Source organism: Herpailurus yagouaroundi, unplaced genomic scaffold (genome assembly GCF_014898765.1).
Source record: "Herpailurus yagouaroundi ecotype Mexico unplaced genomic scaffold, PumYag 162, whole genome shotgun sequence".
NCBI classification, from domain to species: domain Eukaryota; kingdom Metazoa; phylum Chordata; class Mammalia; order Carnivora; family Felidae; genus Herpailurus; species Herpailurus yagouaroundi.
In genome coordinates this window covers 26,584,948-26,605,881 of record NW_024412403.1, presented here as the reverse complement: position 1 = coordinate 26,605,881, position 20,934 = coordinate 26,584,948, and the positions used below count along the sequence as shown (strand labels likewise).

The window sequence follows — 20,934 nt, the reverse complement described above, 5'->3', positions numbered from 1 at the left end:
CTCTCTGTCTTAAAAATAAATAAAACATTAAAAAAATTTTTTAAATGTACAACTATTTATTTTTAGCTATCACTTTTTAGCATGTAGGTATTCAAATATAAAGTGCTTAGGAGGTAGGTGTATTCCATAAGCTGTCATCTTTCTCTCACTTCAAGAGGCTCATCATTAACCTTTCCATTAATTCTATATCTTTCCGATCTTCCTAAATCAACACCTACTCTAAATTACTACTCAAATTAAACCCTAGTTTTACATCTACATTCTCTCTGTTTTAGTCTGAAAAGCCTGTAAGCTTTTCTGTCTAGTCCCCATTTCTGCCTCACTCCAGAATCTGGCTTGAAGCCTGGACTTTCTCAAATCCAATTGCTAGTGAGCAAATCCTCTATCAAACAGCTCTCTCACATGTCTGTGTATTAAAAATAGCTAATATGACTCACCAACACTTCTTACTCAGACCAAAGGGCAGCTCTTGCACCCCAGGGATGGGAAAGCAGAGGAGGGCAATATGTGAAGAAAAGCACCGATATTCAGAAACAATTTTCCAAATTTCATATTGATGTTGAATTTGGTTCTGGTATTTCCATCAAGAAACATATCTGCAAGTGATTTTATGTAGAATTATTCTTTTTTGCTGATTTTCCTGGAAAGTTACATTTTCTTAAATGTCTGGTATGGCTAGTATGGTATTGTCATGTTTATTCACGGATCACCCTGTTTAGACTAATATTAGAATAATGGCCCTGGTTTCAAAAATGGCTTTTGTCAAACTCTCTTTGGCCTTAGAAGTCTGCGATAATCTTGTAATTATTCATTCCTTCATGCAAGAATCATTGGATAACTTCTCTAATTTTTAATGTTTATTTATTTTTGAGAGAGAGAGAGAGAGAGAGAGAGAGAGCGAGCGCGGGGGAGGGGCAGACAGAGAGGGGGACAGAGGATCCAAAGTAGGCTCTGCACTGCAGCAGAGAGCCCGATGGGGGGCTTGAACCCAAGAACCATGAGATCATGACATGAGCCAAAGCCAGATGCCTAACCAACTGAGCCACCCAGGAACCCTTCACTGAGTAACTTCTGTGGTGTGCAGGACTGCCATGATCCTCACTCCAGGCAGCACTATTCTCATATTCTCTGGAGTTGAGTCCTAGGGGGGCATTCCTTGAAGTTGTATACTTCCTGACAGGGATAAAAAGGCATATGTGACATAGTCACCTAGACTAGGCCCTCCAGGAGTGATTACTAAACCTCATTAAAAACAGGTAGACTACGCATTCACTGTGTTATTCATTCATACAGTCTGGTTAGTCATTAATGAAACCAAGTTTAGGTTTTTCTTGGTCTCTTGTGATTTTCCCAATATCTAGATGCTCTATCCCTGACATGAAAGTACATTTCGTAATCAATGTAAGCACAAAACAGGCAGAGATTCAAAAGTAACTATTAAAAAAAAAGTATGAACTAGGCAGTAAAAATGCACTTTCATATGAAGTTTCTGTCTTGTAAAGTGTTGATAATTCTTATCAACCAATGGGATAAAGTCCAGCCCTTCACCAAACACAGCTGATAACATGACCTTCATAAATGACAAAAAGTCAAGTTTGAGTCCATCCCTTCTCCTTTTTTTTTTTTTTAATCAGTCTATAACAACAAAAAAATTGCCTCTCTTTAATACAGACAAGCCAGGAAGGTCATACAATCTAGTTATGAGAGGTTTTATTTGTTACCATTTATTAAAAAAAAATTCTTTCACTAAGAAAACTTTTTTTCCTAATAGTAACTGACTTCTGTCATGATTCTTTTCCACCTCTGTCAAACATTTCTAAGACTTAACTACTTAGGTTACTTAGATCAAAAACACCTTGTGATTCAGGTAGAAATAATTCTTCAAGCAGAGGAATTTATATGACCTACCTTTTACCATCCATTAAGCAGCTTTTTATGTTGGGCCTACTTGTAATGTGTATTAATGTCAGCTTGTAAGAGAAAATGACATTCAGCATTTTCACTGGTTTATAATAAGAAATCGCTATTTCAAATAACCTTCACCCATACTGATAAAAACTGGAATCAATACTGAGTGCTGGAAGAGGGTGGATACAAAGATGACTAAGACATTATCTCTTCTCTCTAAATGCATGGTCTGGAGCGTGAGACCCACATCTATTCAAAAGGCAAGCTAACAGGGGCTATAAGTGTGCATTAAACAGAGAGCTTTGAGAATATGGGAAGATTAACTCCAAATGGGGGATTTGAAAATGCGTATAGCCACCACGTGGGGATGTCAGAGGAAGGAGAAAACAAGGGGATTAAGAAATGAAGAGAAATTTAACAGAAAGTTTTGGAGAAATTTAAGAATGGAAGTCTGGTTGAGGAATTCAGACTTAACTGTGTAAATCCTGGGAGTTGGAAGTAACATGCTCAGATTTGTGTTCCCTTAGTACAGGTTAATGCATTCTCCCTGTTCCATACAGGGTACAATCAAAATTGTATTACTTAAGGTCTATAAAAATCTCTGCCAACCTATTCTGTGTTGCTGTCCTCTTGCCCATTCCATTCCTGTCTGAGGACTTCACTTCCACCAAACAGACTTTCACTCTCACCACCCAGCATGTCAGGATTCCTACCACCTTTGTTGTTTCCCTCAAATTCTACCATAAATCTGGAATCCTTCCTCATTCTTCCCCAGATACCCAATTTATACACTCAGCATTTATTTGTATGCATTTACACTAATTACTTTTTTTTTTTTTTTTTAGCTGAGGGCCTAGCATATATTAAGCCCCGTGTGAGATACAAAGTTATACCAGATTAGGTCACTAATAATCAAGGAGTTGATAACTTGTCTAAATCCTATCTATCCTCTGAGAGAACTTCTCCAGACCAGCCTGGCTCCTGAAATGCTATGGTATGTTCAGAGATGTCAGTACCAATTACGTAAAAGATCTAAATTATTTCCAAAGTGATCTCCTTTTTCTTGAAATATTATTTGAAATATTTGAAAATATTTTCTTGAAATATTATTTCTTGAAATATTATTATTATTATTATTATTATTATTGTTTATTTTTCATCAGTTAAATGATTTTGAGTTCCTTCAGAATAGGAATCCCATTTCACCTTTCTCTATAGCACTAATTAAAATGTTTTCTATATTATAGATGCTATAGTGCTCAACAAATAATTGGCAATCAAAGAGAAGTTAATTATATACATATTATATTATAAATATTACTAGCAAATAACTATATAACATAAATACAGAAAATAGTATCAATATCGGCATAATAGGCAGGTATTATGATATAGTGATTATATCTGCATTTTTAGTTTCATGAACCAATAATTTCTTCATGCATATATGTGCATATGTATATATGGCCAAAATTTTATTTTCCTAATTAAGATTCCTTCAAAAATCTATTGTTACATAAATTGTACCACCATAAAGTTCTGTGAAAAATCTCTTACTCTGTCATCAGATTTTCCTAAAACTGAAAAAAAATCAATTTTTCATAAAAGCAGAAACATTATTTCAGAATAAATAAGATTTTAAATTGAATAAACATGAAAAATCACTATAGCATCTTAATTATATTTGTCTTGCCATTTGTTTTTTGTTTTATTTTTTTATTTTGACATTGAAATCATTTAAGTAAACTACAGAAATGTGGAAAAGAGGAAGTAAAAGCTAGAACAAAAATGTCATAGTACCACTGGTTGAGTGATTCTTTTTTAAAAATATTTATTTATTTATTTATTTATTTATTTATTTATTTATTGAGAGAGAGACAGAATGAGTGAGTAGGGGGGCAGGGAAGAGAGAGACGGAGAGAGAGAATTCCAAGCAGGCTGCACACTGTCAAAACAAAGCCCGATGCAGGGCTCAGACACACGAACCTTGAGATCATGACCTGAGCTAAAACCAAGAGTCCAATGCTTAACCGACTGAGCTGCCCCTATTTATTTTTTGGGAGACTACAAGTGGGGAGGGGCAGAGAGAGGGGGACAGAAGATCTGAAGCAGGCTTTGTGCTGACAGGCTAACAGCTGTGAGTCTGACACGGGGCTCAAACTCACAAACCATGAGATTGTGACCTGAGCCGAAGTGTTGGTTGTTCAACCAACTGAACCACCCAGGTGTCCCCAAGTGGTTATTTCAATTAATCCTTGTAAAAATCCTGTAGAGTAGGTCTCCATAAGCTCTAGTCAGACTCAGAGAACTTAAATAACTTGCCCAAGCAAGGTCCCTAAAATACAATATTCAAACCCAAGTGTCTGTGACATCAAAGTCACATCTCTGCTGTGTCTCCTGGTTCTACACCCAGAAAAGGAGTATAGACTTTGAGGAAGAAGTGGTGGGGTGCCTGGGTGGCTCAGCCTACTTCAGCTCAGGTCATGATCTCATGGTAGGTCCATGAGTTTGAGCCCCGCATTGGGCTGTGTGACAGCTCAGAGCCTGGAGCCTGCTTCAGATTCTGTGTCTCCCTCTCTCTTTCTGCCCCTCCCCCAGTCATGATCTGTCTGTCTGTCTCTCTCTCTGTCTCTCAAAAACGAATAAATGTTAAAAAAAAATTTAAAAAAAAAGTGGTGGCATTTTAAATTGAGCCTGCGGCGGTGGCTCCTGGGTGGCTCAGTCAGTTAAGTGTCTGACTTCAGCTCACGTCATGATCTCACAGCTTGTGAGTTGGAGCCCCACATCAGGCTCTGCACTGACAGCTCAGAGCCTAGAGCTGCTTTCGATACTGTGTCTCCCTCTCTCTCTGCCCCTCCCCTGTTTGCACTCTTTCTCTATCTCTCAAAAATAAGTAATAAAGCATTAAGAAAAATAATAATAAATTGAGCCTCCAGGGAGTGCTGGGTTTTGCAGGGCAGAGACAGGGTGAAATATTCCTGTGTCAGGGAGAAGCTGTGCTAAGGCATCTGGCAGGGAGTCTGGTGGATGCTGTGGTGAGCATCCCCTCTCCGGACTGGAGGCATTTTCATTCCCCCAACAGCTGTCAGGTTGGTGGGTGATGGCTGTCTGCGATTTGCTATCAGAACCACCTCTCCCAGGGGCAGCCCACACAGATAACCACTCAATGCTGGATGAAGGACTAACCCCCTTGCCTCATGGTGGGACAACTCTGAAGGGACGTACAGCTCCAGAACTCTGTTACAACTGCATCTCCCCTAGGGGATCCTGGGTGGCTTAGCTAGTTAAGCTTCAGACTCTTGACTTAGGCTCAGGTCTAAATCTCATTGATCTCATGCCTCCTAGGGTTCTGTGCTGACAGCCTGGAGCCTGCTTGGGATTCTCTCTGCCTCTATCTCTCTCTAAAATAAATAAATAAATGAACATTAAAAACAAAAACAAAAAAAACAACTGTATCTCCTCTATCTTCTGCCCAATCCTAATTCCTTTGCTCCTTGATAAACTTTCTACATGCAAGTTTCCATCTCACAGTCTATTTCCCAGGCAAGTGGCCTATGACATTAGGAAATATAACCATAAACAAACAAACACAGTATGGTATATAACAGTGATAAGAAGGAGATAAAATTCTGTTTGGAGAAAACCTTGAATTCCATGCTAAGGAATTAGGACTTTATCCTGTGGAACAGTGGCTGTAAGAATGCTTAGGGGTACAGGAAGAAATGTTTATTATTATTCATATTTTTACAAATGTCTACTCTTCTCTGTTTTATAAATATAGATAATATATTAGTAACATAGTGCAAACACATGCACAGAGACACTGGTAAGTGTTCTAATTTTTTTTTTTTTTAATTTACCACTTTAGCCGGGTTTTTTTTTAAGTGTTTATTTATTTTTGAGAGACAGAGAGCACAAGAGAGGGGGAGGTACAGAAAGGGGTTGGGGACAGAGGATCCCAGGCAGGCTCTGTACTGACAGCAGAGAGCCCGATGTGGGGCTCCAGCCCATGAACCATGAGATCACGACCTAAGCCCAAGTCAGACGCTCAGCCGACTGAGTCATCCAGGCACCCCTCTATTCTCATTTTTTTTTTTCAACGTTTTTTATTTATTTTTGGGACACAGAGAGACAGAGCATGAACGGGGGAGGGGCAGAGAGAGAGGGAGACACAGAATCGGAAACAGGCTCCAGGCTCCGAGCCATCAGCCCAGAGCCTGACGCGGCGCTCGAACTCACGGACCGCGAGATCGTGACCTGGCTGAAGTCGGACGCTCAACCGACTGCGCCACCCCGGCGCCCCTATTCTCATTTTTTAAATAGATGTGAGCAATCAAAAATTGAGAGTACACAGGTCATGATCTCGCAATTCATGAGTTCAAGCCCCACGTTGGGCTCTGTGCTGACAGCTCAGAGCCTGGAGCCTGCTTGGGATTCTGTGTCTCCCTCTCTCTCTGCCCCTCTTCCACTTGTGCCCTCTCTCTCTCCCCCTCAAAAATAAATAAATATTAAAAATAAATTTTTTAATTGACAGCACAGCTACTGACATTGGGAATGTCAATGAAGTTTTGCTTTTGTTTTTGGATTGTTTTTTCATGAATAAAGATATGTTCGGGATAATTAGAATAGTGATTCTCAACCTTCAACCCAGGAGAATCGCTTGAAAATTACTAAACAATATTGACAACCAGGTACCACCCCAAACCAATGACATCGTTCTCTGGGGTGCAAACAAACATCGATATTTTTCTTTGCCCTTGATGATTCTAAAAGAGGACTTCAACTACCTTCATTTTGACCTCAAACTTTCTAATCGATTATGTTCTTCTTTCCAGTTTATCTCACAACTCAGGCAAAAGGCAGCGGGCAAAGTATCCCCCGAGGGGAACTGAAACTATCCCCTCAAGTAACAAAGACCATACTGAACTAGCAAGACCCCATGTGATTGATAACTATCTACCTGATCTTTACCACCCACCTGCACGTACACCCCCACCATTACCACACATTTTCCTTTTATCAACCTGGAAGTATTACCTGCACTTTGGAGACAAGCTTTGAGATGCTAATCCACTGTCTTCCAGGTGTTGGCCTCACTGAAATAAATTCCTTTCTTGCTTCACCATCACTTATTTCTCTGACTTTGGATTTTGTTAGAGGCAAGTGACGAACCTGGTCTGTTTGGGACGCACAGAGCCAGGTTCTCTTGCACTTCTGCATCCCAGCTACAATTCCAATGTTCTGGGGTTAAGAACCACCAAATTAGAGTTACAATCAAATTTTGTTTTTTGGTTTTTTTTAAATAAGAATGTCTTTAGAAATATATATATATATATATACATATATATATATATATATATACATATATATATATATTTATTTATTTTTTTATTTTAACGTTGGGGCAAAGTCAGTTGAGTCTCTGACTTTGGCTTAGGTCATGATCTCACAGTTTGTGAGTTCAAGTCCCACATTGGGCTTGCTGCCGTCCACCTGTCAGTGCAGAGTCTGCTTCAGATCCTCTGTCCCCTCTTGCCTGCCCCTCCCCTACTTGGGCTGTCTCAAAAATAAACATTAAAAAAATTTTTTTCCATGACCTGAGCCAAAGTCGAACGCTCAACTGATTGAGCCACCCAGTTGCCCCTAGAGTTACAATCAACTTTCGTCTGAGTTGGTCAACAAAACATTATAATTCTTAATTCAAACTATTAAAGATCCTAAAAAGTAACTATCTAGTTACTAGATTTGAGAGATGCTTTCACCTTAAATATAAGGTCTGTGGGGCGCCTGGGTAGCTCAATTGGTTAAACGTCTAACTTGGGCTCAGGTCATGATCTCATGGTTTGTGAGTTTGAGCCCTGTGTTGGGCTCTGTGCTACCAGCTCAGAGCCTGGAGCCTGCTTCGGATTCTGTGTCTCCCTCTCTCTCTGCCCCTCCCCTGCTCACGCTTTGTCTCTCTTTCTCTCTCAAAAATAAATAAATATTAAAAAAAGGCTTTTTAAAATATAAGGTCTGTATTGGAAATAAACATGGTTATTCTCTCCACATTTTATGTTTACTTCCTTATAAAGCCTGGCAGTCATGTGAGCAGAAAGAAATGAGTAACACACCCATTAAGAGACCTTTCACATAAACCACTTTCTTATCTGCTAGAATTCTAGTGAGCTCTCAGCCTCTCAGCATGTTTTTCACAATAATAAAATACACACAATGACCCTCTTACTCTTCTTTACCAGTTGATTATTTACTACTGATTAGCTTTGAAATGCAAATAGCCCTATCAAATAGCAAGCGACTAGCCCTCACCTAGGCTAAAGCTGTATTAGAGTGAAAGCCAAAACCATTTTACACAAAGACAATATAGTCCAGCTAAAGGCTCCTCAAAGATCTCCAATTTTTTCAGGATTATATTCAGGATATGAAATTCTTTGTACTGACTAACAGATTATCTTCTCTTCTAAATGCATTAACCCTTTGCTGACCATTAGCTGAACTGTCAAAGCAAATATAATGCTTTCAGCATTTATGTTTACATCAAAAATGACCGATACCAGTAGGAGAGAGAATTTGTATAGAAGAATCTTATCTAGGCTATTATATTAGGACCACTATTTTTCTTAAACAGAGAGTAACAACTTTAAAGCTGCAATATACCTTTGAAACTACCTAATTCACCCTCTTCGGTTTACAGATAAGCGCCCAGGTCTAGCGTGCCTTTACTAGGTCAGTATTTAGGCTGGAGGAAACAGGGTTGGGTTGCTGAACGGTAAATTCCTGGTGGGGTGGAAACTGAGCTGGCTTTGGCAGGCAGGTGTTAAACCAGCTGGAGTCCCTGGCCTGAAATTCAAGGCTCCAGAGGAAGAATGAGAGGTTGAGCAGGGCCTAAAACAGGATATCAAGACTAGGGCTGATTTCTCAAAGCAGCAGGAAGGGATGAGGCTTTGGTCAGGTCCCCAGGCTGTACACCATAAGCATGGTATGCCCCCCTCTGCCACCCCTCCACCCCCCACCCCCCAGCCAGGTGCTCAGGTCAAACTGGGCATTCCTCTGTGGTGTTGATGCCAAGAAGCCAGATTAACATCTCAGTGCGATAGTTTAGAAATGATACAGGACCCCCCCCCGCCCCCCCCCTCCCCACACCCCCGCCCCTGTAGAAATGCAATGCCTGCCCCAAGCTATGAAGTGCCATCCTGTTCTTCCTCTTTAAAAATATCTATTAGTGGGGCACCTGCGTGGCTCAGTCGGTTGAGTGTTCACCTTTGGCTCAGGTTATGATCTCATGGTTGGTGAGTCCAAGCCCCCGCACAGGGCTCACTGCTGTCAGCACAGAGCCTGCTTCACAGACCCTGCTTCGGATCCTCTGTCCTTCTCTCTCTGCCCCTCCCCTGCTCTCTCTCCACAATAAATAGGCATTAAAAAGTATATATCTACTATTCAAGATATCTGCTTGGTGGTTGCCCAAAGGGCTCAGGGGAAGGGAGAATGAGAAGTTATTGCTTAATGGGTTCAGAGTATCAGTTGGGGAATATGAATAAGTTGTAGAAATGGATGGTAGCAATGGTTGCATGACACTGTGACTGTACTAGTTGTCGCCGAACTACACACTTAAACATGGTAAGTTTGGGGGCTCCTGGGTGGCTTAGTCGGTTGAGCATCCGACTTCGGTTCAGGTCATGATCTTACTGTTCCTGGGTTTGAGCCCACTTTGAGCTCTCTGCTGTCAACATGGAGCCTGCTTCTGATCCTCCGCTCCTCCCCTGCTCACGTTCTCTTTCCCCTCTCTCTCACAAATAAATTTTAAAAAACAGTAAAAAAAAAAACGGTAAATTTTCTGTTATGTGTACTTTAACAGGAAAAAACCCTCTGCCATTAGTTCTTCATTCACTAATATCTGCTTTTGAATAAATTCCTCATTCTTGTTTACTTTTATTTAAGTAAAAAAAAATCTCCAAAAAATTCAAGAATTCTGTTTGAAGAAATCATTTCCAGACTGAAAATCACTTGTTATGGACAGTGAAATCTCTGAGAAAATCTATTTTTTTAATGTTATGTCAGAAGCAGTTGGTAAATGAAGAACATAAAGAATTTTAAGTTTCAGAGAGCTGAAGTTTTCTCACAACCCCAGATAAAAACATTAGTTCCTAACATTACTTCCTCCACCCCCTCCCAAAAAGATCTTCAATAACACGGAAGTGTCTCCTTGTAAGTATCTAAAACATGCCAAATAAAGGAGAGGGGAGGCTTTCTGGATTTGTTGTTGGCTGTCATTTAATTGTCATTTTACGGCCAAGGAAATTGAGGATTAGAGAGGTTAAGTATTTTGCCCGAGGTCACACAGTTTGGAAGAACTGGGTCTAGACTAGAATCTAAAGCAATCAAACTCCCAATCCTCATTGTTAACCATTTGCTTTTTATATGCAAATGTATTTCTTGCTTCAAACTATGTAATAATTATAAATAATGCAATAGGGATGGGGGTAAGACAATGACATTGAGTAATACCCCAAACAACTAAAGTAAATTGCTTCTAAATAGTGCAAGAGTCATAAAGCACTCCATCTGGAACGTCCCTCTAAAAGCAGGTCATCGGGACATCTGGGGGCTCAGTCTGTTAGACATCTGCCTTTGGCTCAGGTCATGATCTCACGGTTCTCAGGGTTTGAGCCGGGCATCGAACTCTCTGCTGTCAGCTAGAGGCTGTTTCAGATCCTCTGTCCCCTTTTCTCTCTGCCCTTCCCCCGCTCGTGTTCTCTGTCTCTCTCAAAGAATAAACATTAAAAAAAGTTAATAAGAAAAAATAAAAGCAGGCCATCAATAAAACCCTCTCACCACAGCACTGAAAGCAAAAAAGCAAATCATTTTGCAGAGAGCAATTAGCATGACGTAGATGTAAACTCCGGGTGTTTCAGTCTGAACCTTGAACAGTTGTAGACAGACTGAAGATTTAATACAGTTTCTATTCCCCACACCCACAGCAGCCCCACCCCCACCCCACCCCATACCAGGAAGTTCCCAGCTGGGCATGAATCTGCATGATACCAGCAAGGAGGGTGAAGACTGGTATGAGAGCTTCAAAAGGATCAACGGGTGGATCAGAGCCAGAACAAGAGAACAAGTAGAGAGTTGCTTATCTTACTTTTAGCTGCAGGTTTTTCCAACACCCTATTGAGAAAGTGTTGAGTCAACAGCTTTGTGATCATATATAGTCTACATATCTTCGTGCTCACACGTATCAGGAACTGTTGGTGCATGTATTTACATTTAGGTGAGCCAGACCTAGGGTAACACTATAGGCAAAAGCAGCCATAATTTTGTATCTCCCCAGATCTGCTCCTCTTATCCTTTGGGAATTCCAGTTTTTTCATACCCTCCAGAAGTGGTCAAAGAGGGACTAGAGATTATTTTTCCATAAGCAACTTGGTCTAGTTCATGGAATCATTTCTTTCCTCTCCTACTCACCTCACTGCAGTTATTAGATATGACTCTGGTAATTTCCAATCTGCTGAATGGCAACTGTGATGCTGATGTTTGCTGAAGCTGCTGCCACTGCTGTTGAACATGCAGAGGTGTGCCGTTTAGGGGCCAACATCTGGATGTAGAAGGCAACGATTCCCTTTGTCTGATCCATGAAGTCAGATGGCCTGGGTTCAAATGCAACTTTGTCATTCACTAGGTATATGAATATGAACAAGTCTTCGTGTATTTATCAAACGGGAATTTCAATAGCCCTTACCTGATAGAATTGTGACATGATGCATGTAAAGTGCTTAGCTAACATTAAGTGCTTATTATAAACCGTCTTAGATTATCTTAGATGGGGTGGCTTATAAACAACATAAACTTATTTCTCACTGTTCTCAGGGCTGGGCAATCCAAGATCAAGGCGCTGGCAGATTCAGTGTCTAGTGACAGCCTGCTTCCTGGCTCATGGAACATCATCTTCTCACTGTGTCCTCATATGGTGGAAAAGACAAGGGAGCTCTCTGTCTTTTACGAGGATGTTAATTCCATTCATGAGAAGCTTCACCCTCATGATCTAATCTCCCCCAAAAGTACCCACCATAACATTGGGGGATTTAGAATTTTGAGAGGACATAAGCATTAGGTCTATAGCATGAACTAAGCAATGTACTAATATCGTTTTTATTGATAAGAAGCAAGGAGTGGGGAGGGGTACCTGGATAGCTCAGTCTGTTAAGCCCCCAACTCTTGATCTCAGCTCAGGTCATGATCTCACAGTTCATGAATTTGAGCCCTACATCAGGCAACACACCATCAGTGCGGAGCCTGCTTGGGATTCTCCACCCCCCCTCCTGCCGTCCTTCCTCTGTTTGCTCTCTCCCCTCGCCCCCTCTCTCTCTCTCTCTCTCTCGCAGAATAAATAAACTGAAAAAAAAATTTTTTTTTAATGGTAAGAAGCAAGGGGAAGATGCCACTCTCTGCATTCCATATAATAAACAGCTCTGCCCCTTTTCAACTTGGGTCTTTAATGACAACAGCCCCCCACTTTAGGGTCTAGACTGGCCGGGAACGACATTAATGGTAGACAAGGTGCTAAACTCAGAAACAGTCTTCTATACAGGCCCATATGTGACTCTTGGAGTTAACCAAGTATCCAGGACATTTAATAAACTGTACCTAGTTTATTAATTACATAATTCCAGTACAATATTTTTTTTCTTTTTAAAGTACCAAAAATGATCAGATAAAAAAGGAGAATATACTTAATTTTCAGGGACTTTCAGGCATTGTTAAGGAGGACCCCAAATATAATAAACTTCTCTAAAATTTGAGTTGTCCAGGTGCAAAAGACACAGGTAATATGAAATATCTCTTACAGAATGGTGCCTGGTGAATCATATCTAACCAACATTAAGGATTTCACGAATTCCTCTTGGGAATTATCTTAAAAAAAAATCAGTCAATGAAGAGATTGAAGCAAAGAGTTCAGAAACAGAAACTGTAGTGGGAAAGCTGGCTGTGTTAAGGCTCTGTTAAAAACGCAGAAATGACACTATGGAGTTACTATGGAGATTTTGCTACAGGCTGGAAAATAAATGTTAAAAATCATATAATGTATAAACTATAATAATAGTCTAAATAAACATTACTAAGAGGAATGCCAGAAGCGATAAGGTCCTTGATCTTTTCTTAGCAAGATGTTAATTACTATCAGCTAAGATATAAAGGTTTTATTAAAAAATAAACACAACTTCAACCTCTTTGTATTTTTCATAAGTTGTTTCCTAAAAGGATTCTTTCAGGGGCACCTGTGTGGCTCAGTCGGTAGAGCATCCAACTCCTGATTTCCGCTCAGGTCATGATCTCACAGTACATGAGTTCAGGCCCCATGTAGGGCTCTGTGCTGACAGCGTGGGCCTGCTTGGAATTCTCTCTCTCCCTCTCTCTGCCCCTCCCCCCCCATTTGCACTCTCCCTCTCTAAATAAATAAATAAACTTTTTTTAAAGAAGACTCTTAGAAAATATTACCTCTTGTAGTCAAGAACTATGTCCTGATATTGAATTTCAACAACTCCTTTAGCTTCACTTATTTCTTTTTTGTACTGTATATCTGAATTAAATTACACTTATAAACAGGACTTATTATCGCTCTTCTTCCTTGCTGTCACTGGAAAACATCTTAGGTGAGTTTCATTACTGTGGACTTGTGGTTCAGGGCAGACTTGCAGGGCTAAGCAGGCCCTACTTCCCCTTTTGATTCAGGGTCAAGCCATGAGTCTCACTCCTACAGTCTTATTTCACGGGCCCTGCTGCATGGCTTGCACCTGGGCCTTGGACGGGACTACTTAACCCAATCTATGAACCTACCTGAAACCAAAGTTCAGGTAGAAAACTTAGGGGTCAAGAATTGGGGCAATTTGTCTCCCTTCCCCAAAGACAGCTGGGCTCCTCATATAAATAGTTTCCTTCAACTTTTCAGTTAAGGAGCTGGCTTTAAACTAAATGCCTCTTTCTTCTGTTTCCTATCACCCATGCCCTCTAGTATGCACAAGTTATAATGCTCTGCTTAAAGATGGTCTTCTGTCTTTATCCACTGAGGAGGGAGTGGCAACATCTTTTGCATAAGAAAAAAAAGAAAATATTCATGTAATCCTTTCTAGTGCATAAATTTGACAGATTGTCCTATTAGGTAAGTAAATAAAAGCTTAATATATATATACTTGTAGTTCAGTGTAATTCAGTGAAACACTTCAGACAGTGCTAGAATTGTCATAGTAATTTGGTACCATGAGTGAGTCACCTTGGAATACTACTAATACTACTACTACTAATTAGTAATCTAATACGTTTTATCTATTGGTGTTCCAGGAGAATATGTACCTCTATTATTTGTCATGAGAATTACCTCGTTAGTATATTAATGGTAACTCTTTTTTTTTTTTTTTTAAGAGTGTTTTTTAGGGGTGGCTCAGTCAGCTAAGCTTCCAACTTAGGCTCAAGTCATGACCTCACACCTCATGGGTTCAAGCCCCATATCAGGCTCTGTGCTGACAGCTCAGAGCCTAAGCCTGCTTCAGATTCTGTGTCTCCCTCTCTCTCTGCCCCTCCCCTACTCACACTCTGTCTCTCTCTCTCAAAAAATAAAGCAACACTAAAAAAAAAAAAAAAAAGAAAGGTTTATAAAAAAATATTTATTTATTTATTTATTTATTTATTTATTTATTGTTTCAACGTTTATTTATTTTTGGGACAGAGAGAGACAGAGCATGAACGGGGGAGGGGCAGAGAGAGAGGGAGACACAGAATCGGAAACAGGCTCCAGGCTCTGAGCCATCAGCCCAGAGCCTGACGCGGGGCTCGAACTCACGGACCGCGAGATCGTGACCTGGCTGAAGTCGGACGCTTAACTGACTGCGCCACCCAGGCGCCCCGAAAAATGTTTATTTATTTTTTAGAGAGAGACAGAGAGGGAGGAGTGGCAGAGAGCAAGGAGATGGAGAATCCCAAGCAGGCTCCCACCTGTCAGTGCAGAGCCCAATGTGGGGCTCGAACTCATGAACTGTGAAATCATGACCTGAGTGGAAGTCAGGTGCTTAGCTGACTGAGCCACCCAGTTGCCCCTATTAGTGGTAATTCTTGATTAATCTTGGTGTTACATGTTGAATGATTGTCAAGATTTCACCACAAAAAGGCAACCATTATGTGTACATCTTTAAAGAGGAGTATAAAATTTCTTAACACTTCTAAAGAACATAAAATGAGTCCATATTTTAATTTCTTTTATGTGCAGCTAGTACATGTAAAAAGGACATTTTTACTGCTTAGGATACAGACTCTATGCAATAACACTATATAAAACATTAAAATTTAAAAAACCACTTTTATATTATTTTTATTACCTGTAATATTTTTTTTTCTGATTAGAATATTACTATTTACTACAGAAAACTTGGAAAATACAGAAAAGCACAAAGAGAAAATTAGTCACCCATATTTCTTCAGCCAGATTTAAACCTGTTCACATTTTTTAAGTTTATTTGTTTGTTTTTTGTTTTTTAGATGGAGAGAGAGCATGAGCAGTAGAGGGAGAGCAAGCGCGAGAGTGAGAGCGAGAGTGAGTGAGAGAGAGAGAGAGATAGAGAGAGAGAATCTCAAGCAGGCTCCATGCCCAGTGGCTCAACCTGAGCTGAAATCAAGAGTTAAAGGTTGGGGAGCCTGGGTGGCCCAGTTGGTTGAGTATCTGACTTCAGCTCAGGTTGTGATCTCATAGCTCGTGGGTTTGAGCCCTGTGTCAGGCTCTGAGCTGAGCGTGTTTCAGATTCTGTGTCTCCCTCTCTCTCTGTCCCTCTCCTGCCTCACACTCTAAGAACTAAATAAACATAAAAAAAAATTTTTTTTTAATTAAAAAAAAAAAAAGAGTCAGGTGCTTAACCAACTGAGCCATCTAGGTGCCCCAAACTTGTTCACATTTTAATGTAAGATCTGTTGCTATTTTTTTACATACATATGTGTACCATTTATTGAAAACATTGGGTTCTTACCATACATTTAGTTTTATAGTTTGATGTCTTTCCTTACCATATTGCAATTTTTTTCATGTTATTCAGTATTCTTCTGTGATGTTTTTTAATGGCTGGAGAAGATATACTCTGTTTAACCAAACTCCTATTTTAGACATTTTAAGTTATTTCTTGTGTTTTACTATTATTTACTTTAAGCAATTTCTAGAAGTAGAATTTTTGGGTAAAAGTGCCTGTACATGTTGCAGGCTTATGATACCTACTGCAAATTGCACACAGCCAATGTCTCCACCCCTCCCCCATAGTCACACTAAACTTCATTTATACCCTCACTAGAAATGCAGGCAAAGTCCTGTTTCCAGCACCTATCATTGCTAATTTCTTTAATTACTAGAGAAGGATTTTTTCCCCTCATATATTGAATTGCCTTCTATGTACTTTGTCTGTTTTCTAACTCGTGTATTCAAATTTCCTAATGATTTTTTTACTTTGAAAAATAAAATAAATAGTAAGGTAATTATCCTTTTCATATATTTGCAAACACTTTCCCAGTTTATTATTTTCCCCTTTAATTTTGTTTGACATTTTTTTGACATAGAGATGTTTTAAATTATTTATGTTGTCAACCTTATCAATCATTTCCCTTCTGTTTTCTTCCTTTGGTTTATGTAATTACACAGGAGTATTCACTCAGTGAAATTCATCCAGCACACTTATGATTTGCATACTTTTTCTGTATGTATATTTCAAAAACATTTCCCAAAAATGAATCAAAGGTAAAGATCTTTTCTAGCCTCTTAATATGTGTGTGTACACACATGCGTGCACATGCATATACACACACGTATATACATATATATTCTTTTGGCTATTTTATTCATTTTTAAAATTCTTTAATCCATTTGGGTATGCTGTCATAAAGTGAACTAACCAAATGTATTTTTCCAAACTGTCAATTAATTTTAGCAGAATCATTTTTCTTTGAGTATAGATAAATACCTTTTGTCCCCCCTCAACCTCAGCATCCACATTTGCAAAATGAATAAGATGGATTGATCTCTTCCCTACACTCTGTGTCTAAAGTTCTATAATGTAGTAACATAAATGTTAAATAATAATCAATGGTGATTTAAAACCCTAAGAGGAGGAAACCAAAACTAAATATACCAACCAGGCACTTCATCTAACAAGTCCAGACAGACATGAATAACCAACCTATTAATGGAATTATGTTCATACGAGCAAAGTTCAACATGTTAAAAAGGATGAAAATGAACATAGAAAAGCTCTTTCTTCCATACTTGTAAATAGTCCAAGGAAGAAATTACCAGCAGCAAATCTAGCCACATCAACAGTAGAGCATCATCTTCTCCCTTCCAGAGTGGGAGACCCATTTGCCCCCCCCTGGTTCCCGCACATCAGCTCCTGATATTGATCTTGGAAGCATTGCAGACATTGACCTAGTTAGGTACAGAATCGAAATTGAATTACCATTTTCATGTTTATACAAGTCAATTACCGTTTGCCCTTGAGCTCTTCAGGAATTGACACATTCAGTGAGTAAATTTTGGTACTGAAGCTTTTAATCCCAGAAATTGGACCTAACGAGGTTTAGCATAGGAGCAAACAGGAGGTAATTCTATTCATTATTACTGAATCACTGTTGTTTTCAATGTTTCTAGTCTCCTAATTGGAGAAGCATACATTGCCATCACCTAGCCTAGCACCAGCATTTTTGGGACCTTCTGCTCCCACTATCATTGTCATGACCACCTACTGCCTCCTGGAGTAGTAACTAGGGCAAATTCATGGAGGCACCAATGCTCCCTCATAATTATGAGGACCACCTCCCACCACGGTAACCTGAGGTCCTCTCTTAATTCTTTGGTCTTTAGAACATGGGGCTTCATGAAATCAGTATATATCCCCTTTGACTCAACACCCAGGTCCTCCTGGAATTCTGGATACCAATATTCATTAAAGGCTCATATAGCTCAGGGCACCTGGTGGCTCAGTCGGTTAAACGTCTGACTCTTGATTTCGGCTCAGCTCATGATCTCACAGTTCATGAGATAGAGCCCTGCATCAGGTTCTATGGTGACAGTGCAGAGTCTGCCTGGGATTCTCTCTTTCCCTCTCTCCCTTGGCCCCTCCCTTGCTTGCACGCACTTAGTCTCAAAATAAATAAAACTTAAAAGTTCATACAGCTCTTAAGACTATTGACAAGACAAGCCATATTCATTGCTAAGGGCAGGAGTCAGGAATGAATTCTACTTTGTATTTACAATTGGGAACAGACCGCTTTATTAACTAACATTTGTTTACTGCCTCTTTAGTCTCAGGACATTTGTCAAAATTCTAGCATGCCTGGTTTGTATCTCTACTGGTGTCTCATTTTTAGTAAGGGAAGTCAGGAGACAAAAAATGAAAACTGCCTTCCTCACTGACCATTCAATACTGACCATTCAAACACAGTCATGTCGTTTTGGTTGCATTACACACCAGAGATCTTGTAACGAATTTTATTTTCTATTAAATCAAGACCTGATTTACTCTAAGGCTAAATCTACTCCAGGAGCACAGAAAAATCTGTCTGTGTTGTTCCCTAATTTGTCCCTAATAACTATAATTGTATCTATCACACATTTACTGGGGGGAAAAGGGAGTATTTTAAAATCTATTAATTTTTTGAATAGGTAATGCAGGCATATAGTACAACATTCAAAAGACATAAAAGGACACCCAGTGAAAACTTGGTTTTCCTTCTGTGTTCTCTTAGCCACTCAGATACTCTCCTCAAGCAAAAACTATTATCAGTTTTTTCTGTATCTTTCCAGAAATAACAATCATATGCATACATACACACACATATTTCACACAAATGGTGTATGTTAGACACAGTTTTACATCTTGCTTTCTTCAATTAGAAAGCAGAAAGAGTTCAATAACTCTTGATAGAGTTATTTCTTGAAGAGAGATTTATTAACATTTCATAAAAAGCTACCTCAGTGAAAGATATTTTGGTTTTCTTACATAGTCAATATGAGAAGTTAGTTAAAACTGTTTATGCCTTTCAATGGAAATTTCGTCAATTATGAATGATTTTTTAAGAAAAGAAAACTGAGGGGTGCCTGGGTGGCTCAGTCAGTTAAATGTGTGACTTTTGATTTTGTTTCAGGTCATGATCTCACAGTTTGTGAGTTCAAGCCCCACATTGGGCTCTGTGCTGACCCTGCAGAGCCTGCTTGGGATTCTCTGTCTCTCTCTCTCTCTCTCTCTCTCTGCCCCTCCCCCTGCTCACTTTTGCTCTCTCTCTGACTCAACATAAATAAACTTAAAAAAAAGAATGCAGGGGCGCCTGGGTGGCTCAGTCGGTTAAGGGGCTGACTTCGGCTCAGGTCATGATCTCACGGTCTGTGAGTTCGAGCCCCGTGTCGGGCTCTGTGCTGACAGCTCAGAGCCTGGAGCCTGTTTCAGATTCTGTGTCTCCCTCTCTCTGACCCTCCCCCGTTCATGCTCTGTCTCTCTCTGTCTCAAAAATAAATAAACGTTAAAAAAATAATAAAAAAAAAGAATGCAGAGTATATCATTAATAAAGTTAAAAAAAAAAAAAAAAGAAAAGAAGACTGATTTTCCAAGAAGGTAGTAAGAATTAATTCAGAAGTTGAATATCTTCCTGGGTTAGACTGTATCTTATAATTTAAAATTCTTCCAGAATGACCAAGGTTTCAGAGATATTGAAGCAGACAGAGTCCTTTCAAAGATCCAAGAATGTATAGGAGAAAGAAGGTCTCTCTCCTTCTGAAACTGTGAATGCTAAAAGCCGCAGGTAGGGAGCGCCTACCACAAATAAAGCCCAGAGCCAAAGCTGAGTCATGATGGGGTCATTTGAACCTCTGGATCCAGCTATGCCCGAAGCAGGGTTGGAACTAAGGGGAAGTAAGTGAGGCACTCATCTCAGGAGCAAAATTTACACGGATGCAAAAAACACTTCAGTCATCAAAAAATGTATAGTATTTTAAATAACTTTTTTTTTTGTCTCTTCTTTAAAGTTATTTTTTTATTTAACTTTATTTTTTATTTTTTAAAATTTACATCCAAATTAGTTATTATATAGTGAAGCAATGATTTCAATAGATTCCTTAATGCCCCTTACCCATTTAGCCCATCCCCCCTCCCACAACCCCTCCAGCACCCCTCAGTTTGTTCTCCATATTTATGAGTCTCTTTTGTTTTGTCCCCCTCCCTGTTTTTATATTATTTTTGTTTCCCTTCCCTTATGCTCCTCTTTTTAGTCTCTTAAAGTCCTCATATGAGTGAAGTCATATGATTTTTGTCTTTCTCTGACTAATTTCACTTAGCATAATACCCTCCAGTTCCATCCATGTAGTTGCAAATGGCAAGATTTCATTCTTTTTGATTGCCGAGTAATATTTCATTGTATAAATATATACCATATCTTCTTTATCCATTCATCCATCGATGGACATTTGGGCTCTTTCCACACTCTGGCTATTGTTGATAGGCTGCTATAAACATGGGGGTGCATGTGTTTAAATAACTTTTTAAAAATTAAAATTAATGTAAAAATATCCACAATTGAAAAAAAAAATTTCTAAAATAAAACAGGATCCTACTGTGCACTTTCATGACCTGCCCCCCTCTCTAATCCCAGCTCTGAGATATATCTTGGTTATGAGAGCAGTTAAATTCTATAAATTCTTTTTTTCACCCAGGTTAATTTTAGGTCTGTCATTTCCAATGGAAAGGGTTCTATCCAATATAGCATTTCACAACATTCTCACAGCATTGCATGATTTACTGCATGTATAGTGCTTAGCAAGTACTTGATGTGCGTATAAGTGTTGATGGTTTGGGCTGTTGTTCACTCACTGAAACATCATCTCCCTTCCCCCTACAACCCTGAAACAGTCCAAACTCCCACATAAATTTATTGCAAATATCTTCAAAACTGTAAAATACAGTGCTGTCTCCATGGGTCCCGGGAACAACCCCGGGTGTTGTGCTCTGACTCCACCACAGC

At 39.4% G+C, this 20,934-nt stretch overlaps 1 long non-coding RNA gene across 1 annotated transcript in view; it reads right to left on the bottom strand.

Moving 5' to 3' along the window:
- LOC121036067 (uncharacterized) overlaps positions 1 to 20,934 on the bottom strand; it is a 93,053-nt gene that overhangs the window by 49,483 nt on the left and 22,636 nt on the right. Inside the window, exon 3 of the long non-coding RNA XR_005793217.1 lies at positions 11,368 to 11,549. This is a non-coding gene — a long non-coding RNA (uncharacterized LOC121036067). The remainder of the gene's footprint in view (positions 1 to 11,367; positions 11,550 to 20,934) is intronic.